General features: G+C 40.8%; 1 protein-coding gene across 2 annotated transcripts in view; it reads right to left on the bottom strand.

Annotated features, from left to right (window-relative positions):
• The window catches only part of ppfia2 (PTPRF interacting protein alpha 2), a 167,832-nt gene extending 162,440 nt beyond the window's left edge, over window positions 1-5,392 (bottom strand). For both annotated transcript variants that reach the window (XR_009815213.1, XM_061959630.1), the window contains exon 1: window positions 5,316-5,392. The gene's annotated coding sequence lies outside the window, so the exon portion shown is untranslated. The remainder of the gene's footprint in view (window positions 1-5,315) is intronic.
• Window positions 5,393-22,775: the final 17,383 nt, after the last annotated feature.

Below are 22,775 nucleotides of genomic sequence, written 5' to 3'. Positions count from 1 at the left end.
GGGATCGAACCTGGAACCCTCAAGTTGCCGGCACGGCCACTCTCCCAACCGAGCTATACCGCCCCAAAGTTGATTTCTTTTCGGTAAAAGGTAACGTCAACGACAATGACGCTTTCTTACATGTGCTAATCTGTCATTTCGATGACAAACAATCTAAAATAACTAAACAGGAGTCGGATCCAAGTTATTATTGCTAGGCTTTTACTTTGAAGCTTATTTTGCACTGAACAGAAAGTCAGTAGTTATGCTACGGCTGGGCGATAAACAATACCACGACATGCAACGATTACTGGTAATAATGACAAACCCTAGTAAAGTTCCTTAAACATTCGCATTAGCGTTTCAAATTAAAATCTTTGTAATAAAACATGATTGCTAACAATTCGATCAACTCACCAACAGGTGTCACAGCTCATTTCTGAGAGAAGAAAGATAGCGCTGTTAATCACTTGCCAGCTTAAATGCTATCAAAAATTAACGTTGTCCTGATACCAATATTTTGGTACCGGTACCAAAATTATTTAGATACTTTTCGGTACTTTTCTAAATAAAGGGGACCACAAAAAATTGCATTATTGGCTTTATTTGAACAAAAAATCTTATGGTGCATTAAACATATGTTTCTTATTGCAAGTTTGTCCTTAAATAAAGTAGTGAACATACAAGACAACTTGTCTTTTAGTAGTAAGTAAACAAACAAAGACTCCTAATTTAGCTGCTGACATATGCAGTAACATATTGTGTCATTTATCATTCTATTATTTTGTCAAAATTAGGACAAATTAATTATTAACCTACTTGTTAATTTACTGTTAATATCTGCTTACTTTCTCTTTTAACATGTTCTATCTACACTTCTGTTAAAATGTAATAATCACGTATTCTTCTGTTGTTTGATACTTTACATTAGTTTTGGATCATACCACAAATTTGGGTATCAATCGGATACCAAGTAGTTACAGGATCATACATTGGTCATATTCAAAGTCCTCGTGTGTCCAGGGACATATTTGATGAGTTTATAAACATAATATAAGTTTTAAAAGAAATGAAAGAAGATGTGATGCAAAAAAATATCGACATAATCATAGTAGTATCGACTAGATACGCTCCTGTACTTGGTATCATTACAGTGGATATCAGGTGTATATTCACCAATGTTTACATTTTGATGCCGTTGAGGTTCGGTGTGTAGTGAAGCATGTTTAGCTATTCCTCGTCTTGCAGGGATGATACTTGTAAGAAACGTACTTAATTTGTCGCCATGGAGACCAGGATTAGTGATTTAGAAGTCGCTAAAACACTGCAGACCGCGGCTGGTCTTTAGCCGCTAGCTAGCAAGCCTTGTCTTAAAGCATCTCTTCCTGAGGGCGTTTCAGTGTTATAACTTCACCTTTATCTGTTACGATCCGCTGCCCGGATCAGAGTTTGTTTATGTTTGTGTCACGTGTTTTCAGCACCTTGAGTTTAGTTTGTTTCTGTTGCCATGACGGCAGATTGTACGCACCTGCCTCTGGTTAGTGTTCGGGACGCGCACCTGTTGCCCGGGCGCTAATCAGAGGGCTATTTAGTCTTTGCTCTGGCCTCACTCGGTCTGGCTTCGTAGTTTGTTCCCATACAACTGATAACGACTACTTAGATTTCATGCTATGCTATTTTTTCCTGCTAGCTCCCACGCTAGTCCTTTTGTTTTGCCTTTTGTGCTACGTGCATGTCTTTTGTTTATTCATCATATGATTTATATTTAAAATAAATCATTTTCCTACCTGCAAGCTGTGTCCGAAGCCGTCTGCATCCTTGGGAGAACCACACCCGCATCATTATGCGACCACGTTGTTTCAGTATCTTTAGTTTTTAAGCCAAAATGCGTCCGTTCTCCCTTTTCTGTCTACACACATTGTCGGCTTGTAAGTACTCAGTGATTGTGTGCCGCCGAACATGCTCGTCTGCTCGCAAACCAGCAATGACACGACGTGACGACGACGGGGGGGCTGGGGGACCGGTACTTTTTAGAGGCGATATAATACCGAATATGATTTGTTAGTATCGCGATACTATACTAATACTGGTATACTGTACAACCCTAACTTTTACATTGCACAATTTGATGGATAACTTGCTTTGAAATCATTAGTATTTTATTTCTATTTAAAAATGGTTTGAATGTTTGATAATACATTTTTGCATAATTAGACAATATTTAAGTTAACATAATTTGCGATTACCGTATTTTTTGGACTATAAGTCGCAGTTTTTTTCATAGTTTGGCCGGGGGAGCGACTTATACTCAGGAGCGACTTATGTGTGAAATTATTAACACATTACCGTAAAATATCAAATAATATTATTTAGCTCATTCACGTAAGAGACTAGACGCATAAGATTTCATGGGATTTAGCGATTAGGAGTGACAGATTGTTTGGTAAACGTATAGCATGTTCTATATGTTATAGTTATTTGAATGACTCTTACCATAATATGTTACATTAACATACCAGGCACGTTCTCAGTTGGTTATTTATGCCTCATATAACGTACACTTATTCAGCCTGTTGTTCACTATTCTTTATTTATTTTAAATTGCCTTTCAAATGTCTATTCTTGGTGTTGGGTTTTATCAAATACATTTCCCCCCAAAAATGCGACTTACACTCCAGTTTCGACTTATATATGTTTTTTTCCTTCTTTATTATGCATTTTCGGCCAGTGCGACTTATACTCCAAAAAATACAGTACATGGAGTACTAGAGATGTCCGATAATATCGGGCAGTCCGATATTACCGATAAATGCTTTAAAATGTAATATCGGAAATTATCGGTATCTGTTTCAAAAAGTACAATTTATGACTTTTTAAAACGCCGCTGTACGCAGTGGTACACGGACATAGGGAGAAGTACAGAGCGCCAATAAACCTTAAAAGGCACTGCCTTTGCGTGCCGGCCCAATCACATATCTACGGCATTTCACACAAACAAGTGAATGCCAAGCATACTTGGTCAACAGCCATACAGGTCACACCGAGGGTGGCCGTATAAACAACTTTAACACTGTTACAAATATGCGCCACACTGTGAACCCACACCAAACAAGAATGACAAGCGCATTTCGGGAGAACATCCGCACCGTAACACAACAGAACAAATACCCAGAATCCCTTGCAGCACTAACTCTTCTGGGACGCTACAATATACACCCCTGCTACCCGCTACCCCCCGCCCCCACCTAAACCCCGCCACCCCCCCCCCCCCCCCCCACCCCCAACCTCCCCATGCTCTCTCAGGGAGAGCATGTCCCAAATTCCAAGCTGCTTTTTTGAGGCATGTTAAAGAAAATAATGCACTTTGTGACTTCAATAATAAATATGGCAGTGCCATGTTGGCATTTTTTTCCGTAACTTGAGTTGATTTATTTGGGAAAACCTTGTTACATTGTTTAATGCATCCAGCGGGGCATCACAACAAAATTAGGCAGAATAATGTGTTAATTCCACGACTGTATATATCGGTGTCGTTTGATATCGGAATCGGTAATTAAGAGTTGGACAATATCGTAATATCGGATATGGGCAAAAAAGCCATTATCGGACATCTCTATGGAGTACACTTTTTTTCCCCCCTCCCAAAATAGAAATAAATAATTCAATTAGTAAGAAAAGTTACAGTACTTTATTGATACACATCATTTCCAGGCTTTCGAGGGCTGAATAAAATGATGGCCACATCTGGCCCTTGAGTTTGACACCTGTGACTTAGGGTGAATTTTCCCTAAAAAGACAAAAATCATGCCTACTGATTTTGTGCGATACGACACGCGATACATGAAGTATCTGGGGTTAAAGGTCATTTTCTGCAAAGAGCCCACTCATGAGAAAAAAATACAAACCCACTACACCTGTTAACCTTTTCTGCTTCTGAGCGTCCCAGACATGCAAGTGCCCTCCCATATAAGAAAGGTGTGTGACCCACAATCCCTTGCAGCGCAGTTACGCTCAGCCTCAAATCGATGCTCCCGTAAAGTCAGCAAAAAGCCAACGAAAGAATCGACACACATCTTGTAATGAATCGTCCTCATTGGACCAGTGATTCTCCAACTGTGGTACGCCAAATAATCACTTGATTAAAGTACAGTGTTTTATTTTCCCATATCCAAACACGGTGTTACTGTTCAAACTGTGTGTAACGTTACAGTGGCCAAAAATATGAAATATACTTTTTAAATAAAACCTCTGTCTTGTTTTTAATGAATACTTAGGCCTACTACGCTACTGTATTTTATTGTTGGCGGTTTTAGTGGTACTTGGAGAGCTTTCTGAGGTGTCATTCGGTGAAAAAAAAAAAGTTAGACAACCACTGATTTAGACCGGTCGTCATCTGTCAGGCGCAGGACTCATTCATTCCACTCACGTTGATTCACGGGGAGAACATGACAGCGTCATATACGGGGATGCTCCCGCAGGGAGTCGAACCCGGGTCACCTGACTGCCAGTAATAAAACCATAAACCATTTAGGAACATTGTTGCGCAACACTGAAGAGTGCACAGAGCAAAGTCAGTGCTTGGATGAGTTTGGTGTGGAAGGGAAGTGTGAAGTGAATTATATTTATATAGCGCTTTTCTCTAGTGACTCAAAGTGCTTTACATTGTGAAACCCAATATCTAAGTTACATTTAAACCAGTGTGGGTGGCACTGGGAGCAGGTGGGGTAAAGTGTCTTGCCCAAGGACACAACGACAGTGACGAGGATGGCGGAAGCGGGGATCGAACCTGGAACCCTCAAGTTGCTGGCACGGCCACTCTACCAACTGAGCTATACCGTCTCAATACACACACTCCACATTTACACTTCCTCTGTCAATACTTATGTCTACATGTGACACACACTCACACACACACTTACAAGCCTTATCTACACTTGAGTGGGTGTGTGTGTGTGTGTGTGCAAAGTGAAAAAAGAGATGACGTCTTCGCCTGCAGCCATTCACCCCTCCAGAGCTCGTGTGTGTGTGTGTGTGTGTGTTCATTCATTAAAACACACACCGGCAGCCTGGCAGTAGTGTGTGTGTGTATGTATGTGTGAGTGTGTGTGTGAGACAAGCCGCTTGATGCATTATGGTTTGTAAAAATGTGTGTGTAGGTGGGGGCTGGGGGGGGGGGGGAAGCATCCTTGGCTATTGTCTCAAGTGCATTACATCATGCCCCCCCCCCCGTTTCCCCGCAATGTCACGCACGCACACAATCACCTTGAGCGTCCACCGAGCACAATGTAGGTCAATTGCGCGCGACACTCAGACACACAAACGCACGCACAGCTCACCTTTTCTCCCTGCGCGTTCACGAGGCTGACGACTGCGGCTTCCACGTACTCGCCACCCCCCCCGCCCCCCACAAAAAAAAAAAAAAAAAAAAAAAAAAGCTGCCCACCACCACCACCACCCCCCGCCCCCACGGTGAGACAGTCAGTCAGTCAGTCAGTCAGTGGTGGGTCCGCGCGGCCCCCCCGCATCACCGCCGCTGCTGCTGCTGCTGCTGGCATGGTCACGAACACGCGCGCGCGCCCGTGCGCCACAAAGCCCACGACATTTGGTTTCCGGTGCTGCACGCACGCGCGGCGGTCACGGCGTCATGGCGCGTTCGGTGCGCCGGAGGAAGGAGAAGAGGAAGAGGAGGAGGAGGAAGAAGAGGACGAGCCGGGAAAGACCATTGAGGGGAGCAGCGTGGGGGCGGCAGTGAGGGAGGGGCGTCTTAAAGTTGCAGCTGAGCCTTTCTTCCCTCATTAAAGCGTCCACCAATCAGGGGGAGGAGCTTATAAGCACACCTGCGCGCGCTCATCCCAAGCTAACATGCTCGCTGCCAGGCGGTCGCCACGTGAGCAACAGTTCACCTGCAAGTGTAAAAAGAAGCGAACCGCTGGGGAATCATGTGAAGATTTCTCTCCCAGCGTTACAGTGATCCAAAGTAAATTGGTTCCGTGCCAATTTTTTCCCGCTATTATGAATGATACATTTACACTCCTTCCATCCAGTCTGGCGGAGGCTGAGCCAATCAGTGGCCACGATACTAAACAGCACTCTTTCTTCTCATCCAGTGGCCAATACTACTTAAGTATTGATATTTTTAGACCGTTTGTGTCAGGTTCAAACACTGATGACATCTATTAAACAAGACAAGAAGCAAGGAATTAAACAGAGACCGAATTAAATTTGGCTCAATTGAGGAGAGACGTCTGGGCTGTACTCTTGCACAGTCTCCATCACGCTCTGGCGAAAGATTGCACGCCTCCTCTTTTATTTGGACTTTCCCTGAATACATGGCAACAGCTGTTTCTAAGGTACGGGGGTCATAAACAGCCATCGCCTTTGATTACAACAGTTCAAAGAAAAGGTCGTAAAACGGTTCAAAGAAGCGGTGCCTAGAGGGGAGTCTGGTCCTGCTTCCTCTCAGCTTTGTAGTTCTCGGGCATACGTGCCAACCTTGAGACCTCCGATTTCGGGAGGTGGGGGGCGTGGTCGGGGTGGGGTGGGGGGCGTGGTTAAGATATGTATAAGAAATACTTGACTTTCAGTGAATTCTAGCTATATATTTTTTTTTTATTACATATATATATATATAAGTAAATAAAATAAATACTTGAATTTCAGTGTTCATTTATTTACACATATACACACACATAACACTCATCTACTCATTGTTGAGTTAAGGGTTGAATTGTCCATCCTTGTTCTATTCTCTGTCACTATTTCAGAACACACACATTATACAAATATACATTATAAAATCAATAAGAAAACGGGAGCTCTAATTTGGGAGTCTGAATTAGGATCAGAAGTTCCTATATAAACATTGCGCACTCACGTCGCCTTTTTGTATTGATTACTGCAGCTGTGCACTGGATTCATCCACAAATACAAACTACAACTCACAAACACTTTAGAGTTAGGCTCCACCATCAGAATGTGTACTTAAACGTATAAAGATCACATGGATATTATTCAGTGAGTTGATTCACCAAAACTAACCTGTTATACAGGAGGAAAAAGTACACAGGACGTTTCAATTGTTCACAGACTGGTCGCGCTCATCAGAATGACAAGACACTTCCGGTCTGCAGGTGATAGCGTTCAATTGGGAAGAAACGCCCTACTGCCCTCTACTGACCAATGTGAATACTGATAAATGTGTAATGACAGCTCCAAAAACGAATTCAAACCACAAAATAAAATAAATAAATCAACACAAAAATGTGACACATTATGGGTGGGTCACATATGCATGTACAGTAGATGGCAGTATTGTCCTGTTTAAAAGTGTCACAACATTGCTGTTTACGGCAGACGAACTGCTTTACGGTAGACGGAAACTTGACTGCTGTTGTTGTGTGTTGTTACCGCGCTGGGAGGACGTTAATGAAACTGCCTAACAATAAACCCACATAAGAAACCAAGAACTCGCCCTCCATCATTAGCTGTTTATATTGTGGGAAAGCGGACGTGTGAACAGGCTGTCAACACGTCACTCAGGTCCGCATGGAGCTGGAGGGGGCGTGGCCTCCAGCTCCACCTGAATTTCGGGAGATTTCCGGGAGAAAATTTGTCCCGGGAGGTTTTCGGGAGAGGCGCTGAATTTCGGGAGTCTCCCGGAAAATCCGGGAGAGTTGGCAAGTATGTTCTCGGGTCAAAACAATATCTTTCTGTTGATTACAATACATCAAAGAAACAGAACACCTTCATGTTGCTTCCCATCCTACACAGTGGAGTTTTACAAGCCTTCTGCTTGGTAAGATTAAAGACAGATTTTGTCTGCTCGTCGGGAACTCATTGAAACACAAAGTTTTGTGATAACTTATATACAATTATTCTAACAGTTTGTATGCTTGAAATGCTTGATTTAGGGCAATAATATTTAAATATGTTAAAAAAAATGCGATTATGGTAAATAGGTTATACTTGTATAGCTCTTTTCTACCTTTAAGGTGCTCAAAGCGCTTTGACACTATTTCCACATTCACACACACATTCACACACTGATGGCGGGAGCTGCCATGCGAGGCGCTAACCACGACCCATCAGGAGCAAGGGTGAAGTGTCTTGCTCAAGGACACAACAGACGTGACGAGGTTGGTAGAAGGTGGGGATCAAACCAGGAACCCTCATGCTGCTGGCATGGCCACACTCCCAATTGCGCCACGCAGGCAAAAAGTTTGGACACACCTTCTCATTTCAATGCGTTTTCTTTATTTTCATGACTATTCACATTGTAGATTGTCACTGAAGGCATCAAAACGATGACACCTGTGAAGTGAAAACCCTATCAGGTGACTACCTCTTGAAGCTCATCGAGAGAATGCCAAGAGTGTGCAAAGCAGTAATCAGAGCAAAGGGTGGCTATTTTGAAAAACTAGAATATAAAACATTTCAGTTATTTCACCTTTTTTTGTTAAGTACATAACTCCACATGTGTTTATTCTTAGTTTTGATGCCTTCAGTGACAATCTACAATGTAAATAGTCATGAAAATAAAGAAAACACATTGAAGGAGAAAGTGTGTCCAAACTTTTGGCCTGTACTGTATATCCATCCATCCATTTTATACCGCTTGTCCCTCTCGGGGTCGCGGAGGGTGCTGGAGCCTATCCCAGCTGCAATCGGGCGGAAGGCGGGGTATATCCTGGACAAGTTGCCACCTCATCGCAGGGCCAACACAGATAGATATAGACAACATTCACACTTACATTCACACACTAGGGCCATTTAGTGTTGCCAATCAACCTATCGCCATGTGCATGTCTTTGGAGGTGGGAGGAAGCCGGAGTACCCGGAGGGAACCCACGCACCAACATGCAGATTCCACACAGAAATACCCAGAGCCCAGGGATTGCACCTAGGACCTTGGTATTGTGAGGCACACGCACTAACCCTTCTTCCACCGTACTGCCCTATACATATATATATATGTTTTAAAGGCGTCCATGCCTGGCTAACTTACCTCCTTTAAGTTCCTTCAACATATAACATTTCTCTCATTTCTGGTGTTTGTTTTTGCAGCATTTTTCTGTTGCATTTGTTTTATGGCATGTGTGTGTGTTAGGGTCATTTCTGTGTTTGGAGCCCGGCTAGCATAGTCATGAAATGCAAATATGAATTTATTTCTATAAGTTTACAAAATCAGCAGTTATTTTGACCTTCTTTTCCCAGCGTATATATTCTTAAGTTCCTCCTGCAGTGCCTGTTCTGTATGACTACCAGACGTTCACTGAGCTAAAGTCTCACGTGATTTGCTGACGTTTGGACTCCAAGTTTTGTTTGAGTTCCTGCAATAATATCTGATTTACTTTAAGACACGTCTGTGTCCACATTTGTGTGTCCAGTTGCCATGGTAACAACCACCTGCTGACCAGGCAAAATAGTTTGAGCTTAAATACAAAAAGCAGTGTGTGTGTGTGTTGTGTCGCTGTCCATGGTGCTGAAAACTACATGCTAACACTATTAGTTTGACAGATTGGCCAATTTAATGCAACCAAATTATTTTTGTTGACATTAAAGTTGTGTTTACACTCACTCATCACAGTATTTGGTACATAGGTGTCTCCATACTCACACCAACTTTAATATAAACAAACAGAAAATGTGTCGCATAGTCTGTGCACCTGCAAACACGTTTTGTATGCCATGTTTTTCAACCAATCTTGCTCCAATTTGTCAAACATGCACAGTGTATATTGCGTTTTTTCTTACTTACCATTGCATATACTGTCTATTTTTATTGTACTCATTTACATTTTTTAAATGGGACTATTTTATATATATTTTCCTCCAACACCTTTCCTTTATTCTTCCCTGCTTAATTCATAAGCATATTTCTTTTCTTTTTTTTATATATATTATTGAATTTTGCCTTTCTGTCAGAATGCTTCATTAATTATCTGTTGGTTGTACATGTATCCTAAATATTGTTACTTTTTGATATGATTAGCATTCTATTCATTCATATTTTATTCACACCTACTGAATTTTTTAAATCAAAATTTTAACATGTTCATTGCTTTTTCACATACCACTGCACACAATGTATTTTTTAAATCGACTGTTTTATCTATTTTACTAATTCAAACTTATTTTTAAAATTGATCATTAATTACATTTATTCTTAAGAACATTTTTGTAATCTTTGTTTCAACTTTATTTTTCAAACTACAAATTATTTACTTCAACACCTTTTTTTTTCTCCAATCCTTAATGTTTATGAATAGTGCATTTGTGTTAAAATTTTACTTCAGTACTTTTTTTTTAAATTTCTTCTATATATACTTAATATACAATCCATAGGTTTTTTTGGGTAATATTTTTATTTGTGTTATTACTTTTTTTTGGATTGCTTTTAAAGGGTCTTTGTCGAAATCTCAAGTTTTGTCGACTGATTTGCTTGTTAGCCAGTGAACGCTGGTAATCAAAGAGAGAAGGGGAGTGCTATTGCTGCTGGATCTAATAGAAACGTTATACTATACGTGTTCATTGCAAATATTTACATGAAATCAGAAGTGATGGCGTTAACAAACGGGGGCTGTATGTCCCTAAAAAGTATAAGCACAGGAAATAATGAAAAAAAAAAAAGCTGACGGACTACATCCTTTACAGTCAACATTGCCGCAGGTAAAAAAAAAAATGGAAACAAAGCAGCATCTTCACCAGGTTTCTTACGATGAGAAGACAAGCTCAGGTATAACGCCTGTTGCATGTGGTGCTCCTGATTGGCCGGAGCCGTGTTCCAGTTGCCAGGCAACCATGCAGCTGGGGCCTCTTGCCGACAGACGGACGTTAATGAAGGAAAAGGGTTGGGCCGGGTCGCTTTTTTTGTTTTCATGCCTCGCACGTCCTCCTGCCGCTGCGCACAGGTACATGCATTGAGACCCCCTGTACTTCCTCCTGTGTGTGTGAGTGTGTATTTGTGTGTGCAAGAGACAAGAGCTCCCGCTGGGAGCATTGATGCAATCATGTCTCATCGAAACCGACCCCCGGCTCTGAGTGGGGATGCAAAGACGCACACTCCAAACTTGATTCACGCTTAGTTCGTAAACACAATCTGCTGTTTTGTAAGTGTCTGACCAAACAGGTGGGAGTGAGACATCCTGACGCCGCCAGTGTCATCAGCACACATCAATAATTCACACGATGCTCCATTCCAGCAGACAACTGGTTATGAGAAGAGGGGTTGGGGTGGAGGGGTACACCCAGGACAAGTCACCACCTCATCGCATGGCCAACACAGATATAATTTTTTTATTTTCAAAACTTAATTTTGATTTGTTTATTGCGTCTTTTTACCCAACATTGTCTTTTACAAAGTCCTATTTTATTTATTTTACTTCTTAAAACATTTTTCAAATATTTTTTTATTTATATTTATTCATATTTGTTTAAAAAAATATATATATATACACACATATATATATATATATTTTAACATTTGTATTTTTCTTTTTCCTTAACACTGCATATACTGTCTTTTTAAGCTTGAGTACCGTTTTATTTGTTTTACTCAGTCAAACTTTAAATTTTTTTTAATTGATATTTCTATTTATTCTTAATTGTTTTTATCTTTTTTTTAACCTGCTTTCTCTTTTTTTGGCGATTGAAAGAGAGGACTGAGGTTTTCCCAGAAAGTAATGTCATGTCTACTTGTCCGTCGTCTGCTTCATTCTAACTACTGTTTTATTTATTAATTCAAAGTTTAAAATATTTTTTTAAATATTTATTCTTATTTATCTTTCTTTATCTTTATTTTATGGTGTTTATTGCTTCTTTTTAATTAACACTGCATGCACTGTCTTTTTCAAAACTACTGTTTTATTTATTTTACTTATTCCAAAAAATGTTGTACATTTGTTGAGTATATTTATTTCTATAAAATGAATAATTATTATAAATAATAAACTTTTTTTTCCCAACAATGCATATACTTTTACCTCATTTTGTTATGCTACATCCTTACTCCAAAATGAAATAAATCCATGTTTGGCCTTAACATTCTACACACAATACCCCATACTAATGACAATGTGAAAAGTTTAAAAAAAAATGTTTTTAATTAAAATTAAATAAAAAAACTTCACATGTACATAAGTATTCAGATTCTTTGCTCAATACTTTATTGATGCATCTTTAGTAGCAAATACAGCCTCATACGATGCCACAAGCTTAACACACCTATCTTTGGGCAGTTTCGCCTATTCCTCTTTGACCATTCCTTTTTGCAGCACCTTTCAAGCTCTATCAGGTTGGATGGGAAATGTTGGTTTACATCCAGGATGTTTCTGTATATTGCTACATTTATCTTAGTCTAGTCAAGGAGGTGACCAAGAACCCGATGGTCACTCTGTAAGAGTTACAGCATTCCTCTGTGGAGAGAGGAGAACCCTTCAGAAGGACAACCATCTCTGCAGCAATGCACCAATCAGGCCTGTAGGCTGGCCAGATGAAAGCCATTTATTGGTAACAAGTTTGCCAAAATGCACCTGATAGACTCTTAGACCATGAGAAAAAAAATGATCTGGTCTGATAAGACAAAAATTGAAATCTTTGGCGTGAATGCCAGGCATCATGTTTGGAGTACACCAGGCACCGCTCATCACCAGGCCAACACCATCCCTACAGTGAAGCCTGGTGGTGGCAGCATCATGCTGTGGGTATGGTTTTCAGCAGCAGGAACTGGGAGGCTAATCAGGATGGAGGGAAAGATGAATGCAGCAATGTACAGAGACATCCTGGATGAAAACCAACACTTCCCATCCAACCTGATGGAGCTTAAGAGGTGCTGCAAAGAGAAATAGGCAAAGTGGAATGGGTGAAACTACCCAAAGATAGGTGTGCCAAACGTGTGGCATTGTATTCAAAAAGATTTGAGGCTTTAATTGCTGCCAAGCACGCATCAACAAAGTATTGAGCAAAGGCTGTGGATACTTATGTACATGTGATGTAGTTTTTTTTTCTTATTACATTTGCAAAATAAAAAAATAATAAAAAAAATTACATTGTCATCATTGTCTGTAGAAGTTTAAGGAAAAAAAAAAAATGTATTCTATTTTGTAACATAAGAAAATGTGTAAAAGGTGAAGCCCCGTGAATAATTCCGGATGCACAGTGTTTGTTTATGAATAGCCGAGTTCTGTTCAAATGTTTACATCAGTATTTAATCATTCTTCTTCCATTTTTTCTTTATTCATTATTAATTATATATATTTTATTTATTTATTTGAACATTTTTCTTTAAAATCGCACAAGTTATGTACAGTTATCTTTTACTCATATTTTCCTATGAATAATGTTAAACTGTACATTACATTTACAATATAATAGAATGGAATAACATGTAGACATATTCATCCTTTAAATCTATAAAAGCCAACAATACACATTCTCTGTTATTTATCTGCTTCTTCCTTCTTCATGACAACATATTGTTAGCATGTCCATAAAAAGCAAAACGTAGACTCCGAGGTGACTGTACCTTTTTTGAGCTTGGAAAAGGTACAACATTCTCCAAACCCTGTGCATCTCCATGGCAACAAATATAATCAACCAAATACCCATCCCACTCAGATCCACAGGTGCACCCAGTGCAACCTGCAAGCTTTCGGAATGCAGATGACTCTTCCCGTGAATAGCATAACAGGAAAAAAAAGTCAATAAGACGACAAGAGAGAAGCTAATAGCGCCGTTTGTCCACCTTTTGGACGTTCCTTCCATGTGTGTTGAGCTGCTCCATGACTTATTCATGGTTACTTCCTGCTGGAGACGCAGGAAGGAAGGCCCGGGTGCAGATCGATTAAAGCCGGAGGGAAGAAAAGCTTTGCGTCTACCGGACTTACCGTATATTGGAATATTATCTTTTCATTCGTGGTATTGGACGAGCGTTTTCTGTGTGGTGCAGTAACGAGCAGTCATGTGCTTGCCGGAGCAACACCTGAGCTAATAGGAAACCCGAAGAAACGGGGTGTATAATGTGTACTTTCCTCTTAAAGTTACATTCTAAAACACAGAAATATCCCCAAAATCCTTGGCCAGTTAGCGTGTTGTTGAAAATGACATTTTTTATAAACTGGAACCCAAATGAACAGGAAACCGGTCCTTAATTAACCAGTAAAAAGGAGTTAAATTGTATTTTTCAACAAGAAGTGACCAAACATGGCAACTAGGGATGTCCGATAATGGCTTTTTGCCGATATCCGATATTCTCCAACTCTTTAATTACCGATACCGATATCAACCGATACTGATATATACAGTCGTGGAATTAACACATTATTATGCCTAGTTTGGACAACCAGGTATGGTGAAGATAAGGTCCTTTTTTAAGATATTAATAAAATAAAATAAGATAAATACATTAAAAACATTTTCTTGAATAAAAAGAAAGTAAAACAATATAAAAACAGTTATCGTATTTTTCGGACTATAAGTCGCAGTTTCTTTCATAGTTTGGCCGGGCTCCAGTGCGACTTACAGGTAAAAGCCAGTAAATTAGAATATTTTGAAAAACTTGATTTATTTCAGTAATTGCATTCAAAAGGTGTAACTTGTACATTATATTTATTCATTGCACACAGACTGATGCATTCAAATGTTTATTTCATTTAATTTTGATGATTTGAAGTGGCAACAAATGAAAATCCAAAATTCCGTGTGTCACAAAATTAGAATATTACTTAAGGCTAATACAAAAAAAGGGATTTTTAGAAATGTTGGCCAACTGAAAAGTATGAAAATGAAAAATATGAGCATGTACAATACTCAATACTTGGTTGGAGCTCCTTTTGCCTCAATTACTGCGTTAATGCGGCGTGGCATGGAGTCGATGAGTTTCTGGCACTGCTCAGGTGTTATGAGAGCCCAGGTTGCTCTGATAGTGGCCTTCAACTCTTCTGCGTTTTTGGGTCTGGCATTCTGCATCTTCCTTTTCACAATACCCCACAGATTTTCTATGGGGCTAAGGTCAGGGGAGTTGGCGGGCCAATTTAGAACAGAAATACCATGGTCCGTAAACCAGGCACGGGTAGATTTTGCGCTGTGTGCAGGCGCCAAGTCCTGTTGGAACTTGAAATCTCCATCTCCATAGAGCAGGTCAGCAGCAGGAAGCATGAAGTGCTCTAAAACTTGCTGGTAGACGGCTGCGTTGACCCTGGATCTCAGGAAACAGAGTGGACCGACACCAGCAGATGACATGGCACCCCAAACCATCACCCAACCATGCAAATTTTGCATTTCCTTTGGAAATCGAGGTCCCAGAGTCTGGAGGAAGACAGGAGAGGCACAGGATCCACGTTGCCTGAAGTCTAGTGTAAAGTTTCCACCATCAGTGATGGTTTGGGGTGCCATGTCATCTGCTGGTGTCGGTCCACTCTGTTTCCTGAGATCCAGGGTCAACGCAGCCGTCTACCAGCAAGTTTTAGAGCACTTCATGCTTCCTGCTGCTGACCTGCTCTATGGAGATGGAGATTTCAAGTTCCAACAGGACTTGGCGCCTGCACACAGCGCAAAATCTACCCGTGCCTGGTTTACGGACCATGGTATTTCTGTTCTAAATTGGCCCGCCAACTCCCCTGACCTTAGCCCCATAGAAAATCTGTGGGGTATTGTGAAAAGGAAGATGCAGAATGCCAGACCCAAAAACGCAGAAGAGTTGAAGGCCACTATCAGAGCAACCTGGGCTCTCATAACACCTGAGCAGTGCCAGAAACTCATCGACTCCATGCCACGCCGCATTAACGCAGTAATTGAGGCAAAAGGAGCTCCAACCAAGTATTGAGTATTGTACATGCTCATATTTTTCATTTTCATACTTTTCAGTTGGCCAACATTTCTAAAAATCCCTTTTTTGTATTAGCCTTAAGTAATATTCTAATTTTGTGACACACGGAATTTTGGATTTTCATTTGTTGCCACTTCAAATCATCAAAATTAAATGAAATAAACATTTGAATGCATCAGTCTGTGTGCAATGAATAAATATAATGTACAAGTTACACCTTTTGAATGCAATTACTGAAATAAATCAAGTTTTTCAAAATATTCTAATTTACTGGCTTTTACCTGTATATGTTTTTTTCCTTTTTTATAATGCATTTTCGGCAGGTGCAACTTATACTCTAGTGCGACTTATACTCCAAAAAATACGGTATATAGAAACTAGTAATTAATGAAAATGTGTAAAATTAACTGTTAAAGGTTAGTACTATTAGTGGACCAGCAGCACGCACAATCATGTGTGCTTACGGACTGTATCCCTTGCAGACTGTATTGATATATATTGATATATAATGTAGGAACCAGAATATTAATAACAGAAAGAAACAACCCTTTTGTGTGAATGAGTGTAAATGGGGGAGGGAGTTTTTTTGGGTTGGTGCACTAATTGTAAGTGTGTCTTGTGTTTTTTATTTTGATTTAATAAAAAAAATAAAATAAAAAAAAAAACAATACCGAAAAAACCCCCCGATACCACTCATTTCTGATATTACATTTTAAAGCATTTATCGGCCGATAATATCGGCAGGCCGATATTATCGGACATCTCTAATGGCAACCATCAAGGCGTCGCCCTACAAACAAGAGCAATCACGGCAGCTGATGACTGACAGGTGTAAGGAAGAGACAGACGCAAATTGATTGATTGCAGACAAGGAAGGCGACGGCGATGGCGCCCGCCCCGTGGCGGGCGTAATGGCCCTTTAAATCATCCGAGGACGCCGTGTGTAGTGTCAGCGCGGACGCCGAAGCCTCAACTCGGTCGTAGCCCGATGAGCGTCGCTTTAACAATGGCCGCACATGCACGGCGGCTGCTAGGGAGGGGTTGCCTAGCAACTAGTAACGGGCTGAGGTGTTTATCTTTACCCTCCGAACACGAGAAGAAGCTGGGGCCTTTTCTTTAATTGGCTCTTCAAGTGAAAATGGCGGGCGGGATACTCCATCACGTAAATCAACACGCCTTGGCGGCTTTACACTCCCAGCGCCCCCTTAAGGTGATAAAACTCCACAATCGATCAGCACCTCATCATTTATGCCATATTCCAATCCAAACATGGAAGACGGACGGCTCCATGTTTTTTCCATACACTGTTCAGACAAAAGTATTGGGACTCAGCTCCAAATCAGTGAACAAGTGGTATTTGTTTTTTGTTTAACTGCTGCGTTGTCTTTTTTTAAATGCCGGATTTTGCAGCGGAGCTTTTTTTCAAAAACTGAAATGCACAAGATTTTGACAAAGCTAACAAAATAGGCTTAATTTGCACCTAAATGTGTGCATAGTTGGGAAAAACAAATATTGATGTTTACTCGTTTTATTAATACGGAGTATCAGAATCAGAATCAGCTTTATTGTCATTACGCAAGGTAACGAGATTGAGGCCATTCCATACAGTGCGATGTGTGCATGCTAGAAAAACAATGTGCAAATATATAGAAATATAAAAAATGTAGAAGTGCAATGAATATGGTGTGAAATGAATATATACATGAAAAAAACAAAACAAAAACAGGGTGGTTGGTGGAATGGGTTATTGCACCGAAGAGAAGGCAGTTATGAGGGACAATGGGGCAGTCTGTTCAGGATGGTTATGGCCCTGGGGAAGAAGCTGTTCTTTAGCCTGTTTGTTTTGGTTTTAATGCACCTGTAGCGTTTCCCAGAGGGCAGCAGGTGGAACAGGTCAGAGCCAGGGTGGGTGCTGTCTTTGATGATGGCACTGGCTCTGTTGAGGCAGCGGGAGGTGTAGATGTCCGTCAGAGAGGGGAGAGGGCGGCCGATGATCTTCTGAGCCGTCTTGACCACTCTTTGCAGCCTCTCCCTGTCTGCTGCAGTGCAGCTGCCGTACCATACCGTAATACAGTAGGTCAGCAGGCTCTCGATGGACGAGCGGTAGAAGGTCAGCAGCAGGTCAGGCTTCAGGTTGTACTTCCCGAGGACTCTAAGGAAGTGTAGCCGCTGCTGAGCCTTCTTGATGATTGATGTGGTGTTGACTGTCCAGGAGAAGTCATTAGAGATGTGGACTCCAAGGTACCTGAAGGTGTGGACCCTCTCTACACGCTCGCCGTTGATGTAGAGGGGGGCAGGGTCGGTGCTGCTCCTCCTGAAGTCGACGATGATCTCTCTGGTCTTGCTGGTGTTGAGAGCGAGGTTGTTCTCCGAAGACCAGGCCGTCAGCTTCAGGACCTCCTCTCTGTAGGCAGCCTCGTCACCCCTGGAGATGAGCCCGACCACTGTGGTATCGTCGGCGAACTTGACGGTAAGGTTGTCACTGTGGGCCGGACTGCAGTCATGGGTGTAAAGGCAGTAGAGGAGGGGGCTCAGCACACAGCCCTGTGGGGAGCCGATGCCCAGCGTGCGGGAGGATGAGAGGTGCGGGCCAAGTCTCACATTCTGGGGTCGGTCCGTTAGGAAGTCCCTTATCCAGGCGTTTGTGAGAGGGGGGAGCCCAAGAGTGTCCAGTTCATTGCAGAGTCTGTCCGGGATTATTGTATTGAAGGCAGAGCTATAGTCCACAGAGAGCATCCGGACGTAGCTCTGCTGCTGCTCCAGGTGGTTCAGAGCAGAGTGGAGAGCAACAGCGATGGCGTCCTCTGTGGACCTGTTCGCCCAGTATGCGAACTGGTGGGGGTCGAAGTCTGGAGGGATATGGTCCTTGATGTGCTGGAGAACAAGTCGCTCGAAGCACTTCATGATTACTGGAGTGAGGGCCACTGGTCGGTAATCATTCAGGCTGGTGATGGGAGACTTCTTCGGCACCGGGATTATTGTAGATGACTTCAGGCAGGATGGGATGACTGCCTGAGCCAGGGAGAGGTTGAAGATCCTGGTGAGGGGGGGAGCGAGCTGGTGGGCGCACGTCCTGAGCACCTTTCCAGGTACTCCGTCTGGTCCGGTAGCCTTCCTGGGGTTCACAGCCAGGAGCACTCGTCTGACACTGTGCTCCTGTACAGTGAGTGGAGTGGCGCCGGAGCCCGGTGGTATGAAACCTAACTTACAAGTAGACACTAGATGGCAGTAAAAGCACATTCTAGAACAAACCTGGGCAAAATACGGCCTTTGAGCCACATGCGGTCCATTAAGATTTTCAATTCGGCCCGCCGGACGTTCTACATAGTTTTTTTTAGACCTTTAACATCAAAACTGTAGCCGCCATTATGATGTGCAGTGCTATTTTTAAATGACCGTACGTCTTGAACTATAGAAAGTATTTCAACGGTTGAAATCTGCGCTATTGAGTGTTGTACAAGTTATTACGGTCGTCTATGTCACAGCAGCTCTGACGAGGAACAAAGCAGAGTGGGTGGGGTTAGTTTTCAGAGCAGCCAGCCCCAAACACATGTGTCAGGAACAGATGGGTAAGCAAATGTGTACAACAAATGTAATAAATAAAAATAAAATCATATTGTAGGTGTTTATTACCCTTTGCGTTCATATTTTGCTGTTTGTTACATTTTTGTTGTGTTTTGCTTGATTGTAAAAGATACACAACTATCGAGGAGCTGGTTTGTGAAGTAAAAGAGGAACAATGTTCATATATTGTTAATAGGGATGTCCGATAATGGCTTTTTGCCGATATTGTCCAACTCTTTAATTACCGATACCGATATCAACCGATATATACAGTCGCGGCATTAACACATTATTATGCCTAATTTGGACAAACAGGTATGGTGAAGATAAGGTACTTTTAAAAAAAATTAAAAATAAGATAAATAAATTAAAAACATTTTCTTGAATAAAAAAGAAAGTAAAACAATATAAAAACAGTTACATAGAAACTAGTAATTAATGAAAATGAGTAAAATTAACTGTTAAAGGTTAGTACTATTAGTGGACCAGCAGCACGCACAATCATGTGTGCTTACGGACTGTATCCCTTGCAGACTGTATTGATATATATTGATATATAATGTAGGAACCAGAATATTAATAACAGAAAGAAACAACCCTTTTGTGTGAATGAGTGTAAATGGGGGAGGGAGGTTTTTTGGGTTGGTGCACTAATTGTAAGCGTATCTTGTGTTTTTTATGTTGATTTAATAAAAAAAAAACACGATACCGATAATAAAAAAACGATACCGATAATTTCTGATATTACATTTTAACGCATTTATCGGCCGATAATATATTATCGGACATCTCTAATTGTTAATATTCAGTGTTTTATTGTTCATAGTTAATATTGTAAATCACACTTTCTTCATTTTAATGTACATTTTGGGTGTCCCATTCCGTAAAAAAACTGTAAAATTCCATTCGGTTTTTTAGGTGGTCTGTCATAACATTTTTAGAATTCTATTAGACATTGTGACATTTGGTATTAGTGTTCCTGACAAAAAGGGACCCCAACACACATATACTGTACTTTACAGCAGATTTTTACAGCTAAATGTGTCTATATCAGTTATACACACATAAACATTGGTCCCCCAGACACATTTTTTCTCTCAATGTGGCCCCCGAGTCAAAATATTTGCCCAGCTCTGTTCTAGAATCACAGTGACAAATTAGTGTTTAATAAAAACAAACACCACCAGAGGCTCTCTTGTTGCCCGCTGTGTGCTCTGTCGTCCACAAGTTGCAGACATTTTCCACGCTTGTAAAATTCCTGTCCATCGTCAACTTTAATTTATGTTCCAAGAATTGCATTCATTCAGAACATCGCGTAACTGTTGAGCTTGATTTATGGCGGTGATTTTTGTCACTAAATGAAAGACGATGAGAGATTATCATCACACTTCAAGATCTCTAACATGAAACAAGAAGGTGCTAAATGTTTATATAGTACATTACCCAGAAGGCTTAGCGCTGTGTACAAAACAAGGTCAGCTACGAAGAACAGGGGGGCTTAGCCCCCAGGAGGTTCCTGTGATGCTCGCGCTGGCAAGATCTTTTCGCTCACAACTTTTTGGCACTGGATTAGAATTACACAACACTGAATACATCGAAATAGTTGATAGTGGAAGAAAGCTTTAGTCATCTTTAGTAAGCATGACATGTCATGCTTACTAAACACATAAGTCCAAACACATAAGGACAGTGTTGTTGCATGGAAAAGCTAGCAGGCAACGTGCAAACAAGGAAACATTGCACAGATGATAGCAGTGTAAACCAACTTGCACAGCACTACAGAGTTGACCTGAAAACATAGGCGGTTCTGGTAGAAAGAAACGTTCTTGCCTGGAAAACAAGGGGCTGGATGTCCACCCAAAGTTATGTTGTCTGTGCACAACATCTTTGACTCAGAATTTTTGCACTTGCAAGATTTTTTTTGCTTACGATTTGTTGTTACTGTATGAGAACTACACAGAAAATATTGAAGAAATCGTAAACTAATTTAAGACATTTAGACTACAGGTGTCAAATTCAAGGCCCACATGCAGGCCACACCTGGCCAGTAGGGATGGGTGATATGGACTATCACAATAACCTACCATTTATGGTGAAAACGCTAAAAGTGAAGATAAAAAACACCCATAGAACTCCACATTTTTGACTATGAGTCTGTCAGTGCATCCAGTCTTCAGAGCCCCCAAAACACGACTCTAACATAACACTAAGGCTATTAAACTACATCCATTAAGTTTAAGTAGCTGTAGTAGAATGCTTTGCTGATCATACGGTATGGAAGTTATTTTTCTCTCAGCAATATTATACACATTATTATTATGAGTTTTACATTACAAATCAATCAGATATTGTTGTGACGCGACTTCAGTGTGAACTCTCCTGCACTCCGGTCGCATAGTGGAGAATTAATCGAAATAGTGGGATACAAAATAATTAGTTGACATATTAGGCAAAAATAATGTTTAAGGAACTCACATCAACCAATGTTCCACCACTGATCCCCAATACGCTCCTCAGAGCAGACATCGAGGCAAATGTCTCGATAACTGCGGGAGACATCTTCTTTCATAATCTTCTCAGCGGTTTAGAAAATGTTGACTTTGATTGCACAGAATCCTTGAAATTGCCACAAATACGCCAGTACTGAGACGACTAGAATTGAAGCAGATTTACTTCTGTAAACACTGCAGGACGCACGTCATGACGCCACGTCTGTAATCGGATCAGTTTGCATTCACATTTGTGTCTGGACACATTTTTTTGTAATGTGAACGACTCCATAAAAAGATCAGATTTGACAAAAAAAATCTGAATTGGACACTGTTGTGAACGCACTGAACATAACCTTAATGCTGCTGTGGTCTGGTTCGACCTTGCTAAGGTAACAGTGAAAACATGGACTGGATTTTCAGTATAGTAATGCGGGCGTTACTGATGGAACAGATTGGATAATAAGCCCTGACAAAATGTCTTTCAATGATTTATAATCATACTGAATAATGACATGATATCATTATTTATTTAAACTCATATTCCTGCATATCTATATCGAAAAAAAAAAAAAGAAATCACACAAAATTATTTAGGGGGGCTTTAAAATAGGCCTAATGACACCAATGGTTGTATCACTAGAGCAGATCTGGGCAAAATACGACCAGTAACGATTTTTGTTTCCAAATACCTTTTTTTTTTTTTAAAGACCTTTAACATTAAAATTGTAGTGGGCATTATGATGTGCAGTGCCGTTTTCAAATTAACGTAAGTCTTTAAACATAAAAAGTATTTTAGTGGTTGGAATCTGCGCTTTTGAGTGATATACAGGTTATTATGGTAATATATGGTAGATAGCAAACGCAATCGGGGACTGGTTGTCAATGGCAACTCCTCCCCACTAACTCGTAATAAATGT

The sequence above is a fragment of the Nerophis lumbriciformis genome, linkage group LG05 (genome assembly GCF_033978685.3).
Source record: "Nerophis lumbriciformis linkage group LG05, RoL_Nlum_v2.1, whole genome shotgun sequence".
NCBI classification, from domain to species: Eukaryota; Metazoa; Chordata; class Actinopteri; order Syngnathiformes; family Syngnathidae; genus Nerophis; species Nerophis lumbriciformis.
Note: the sequence above shows the minus strand (reverse complement) of the source record. Positions and strands in the feature narration are given on the sequence as shown.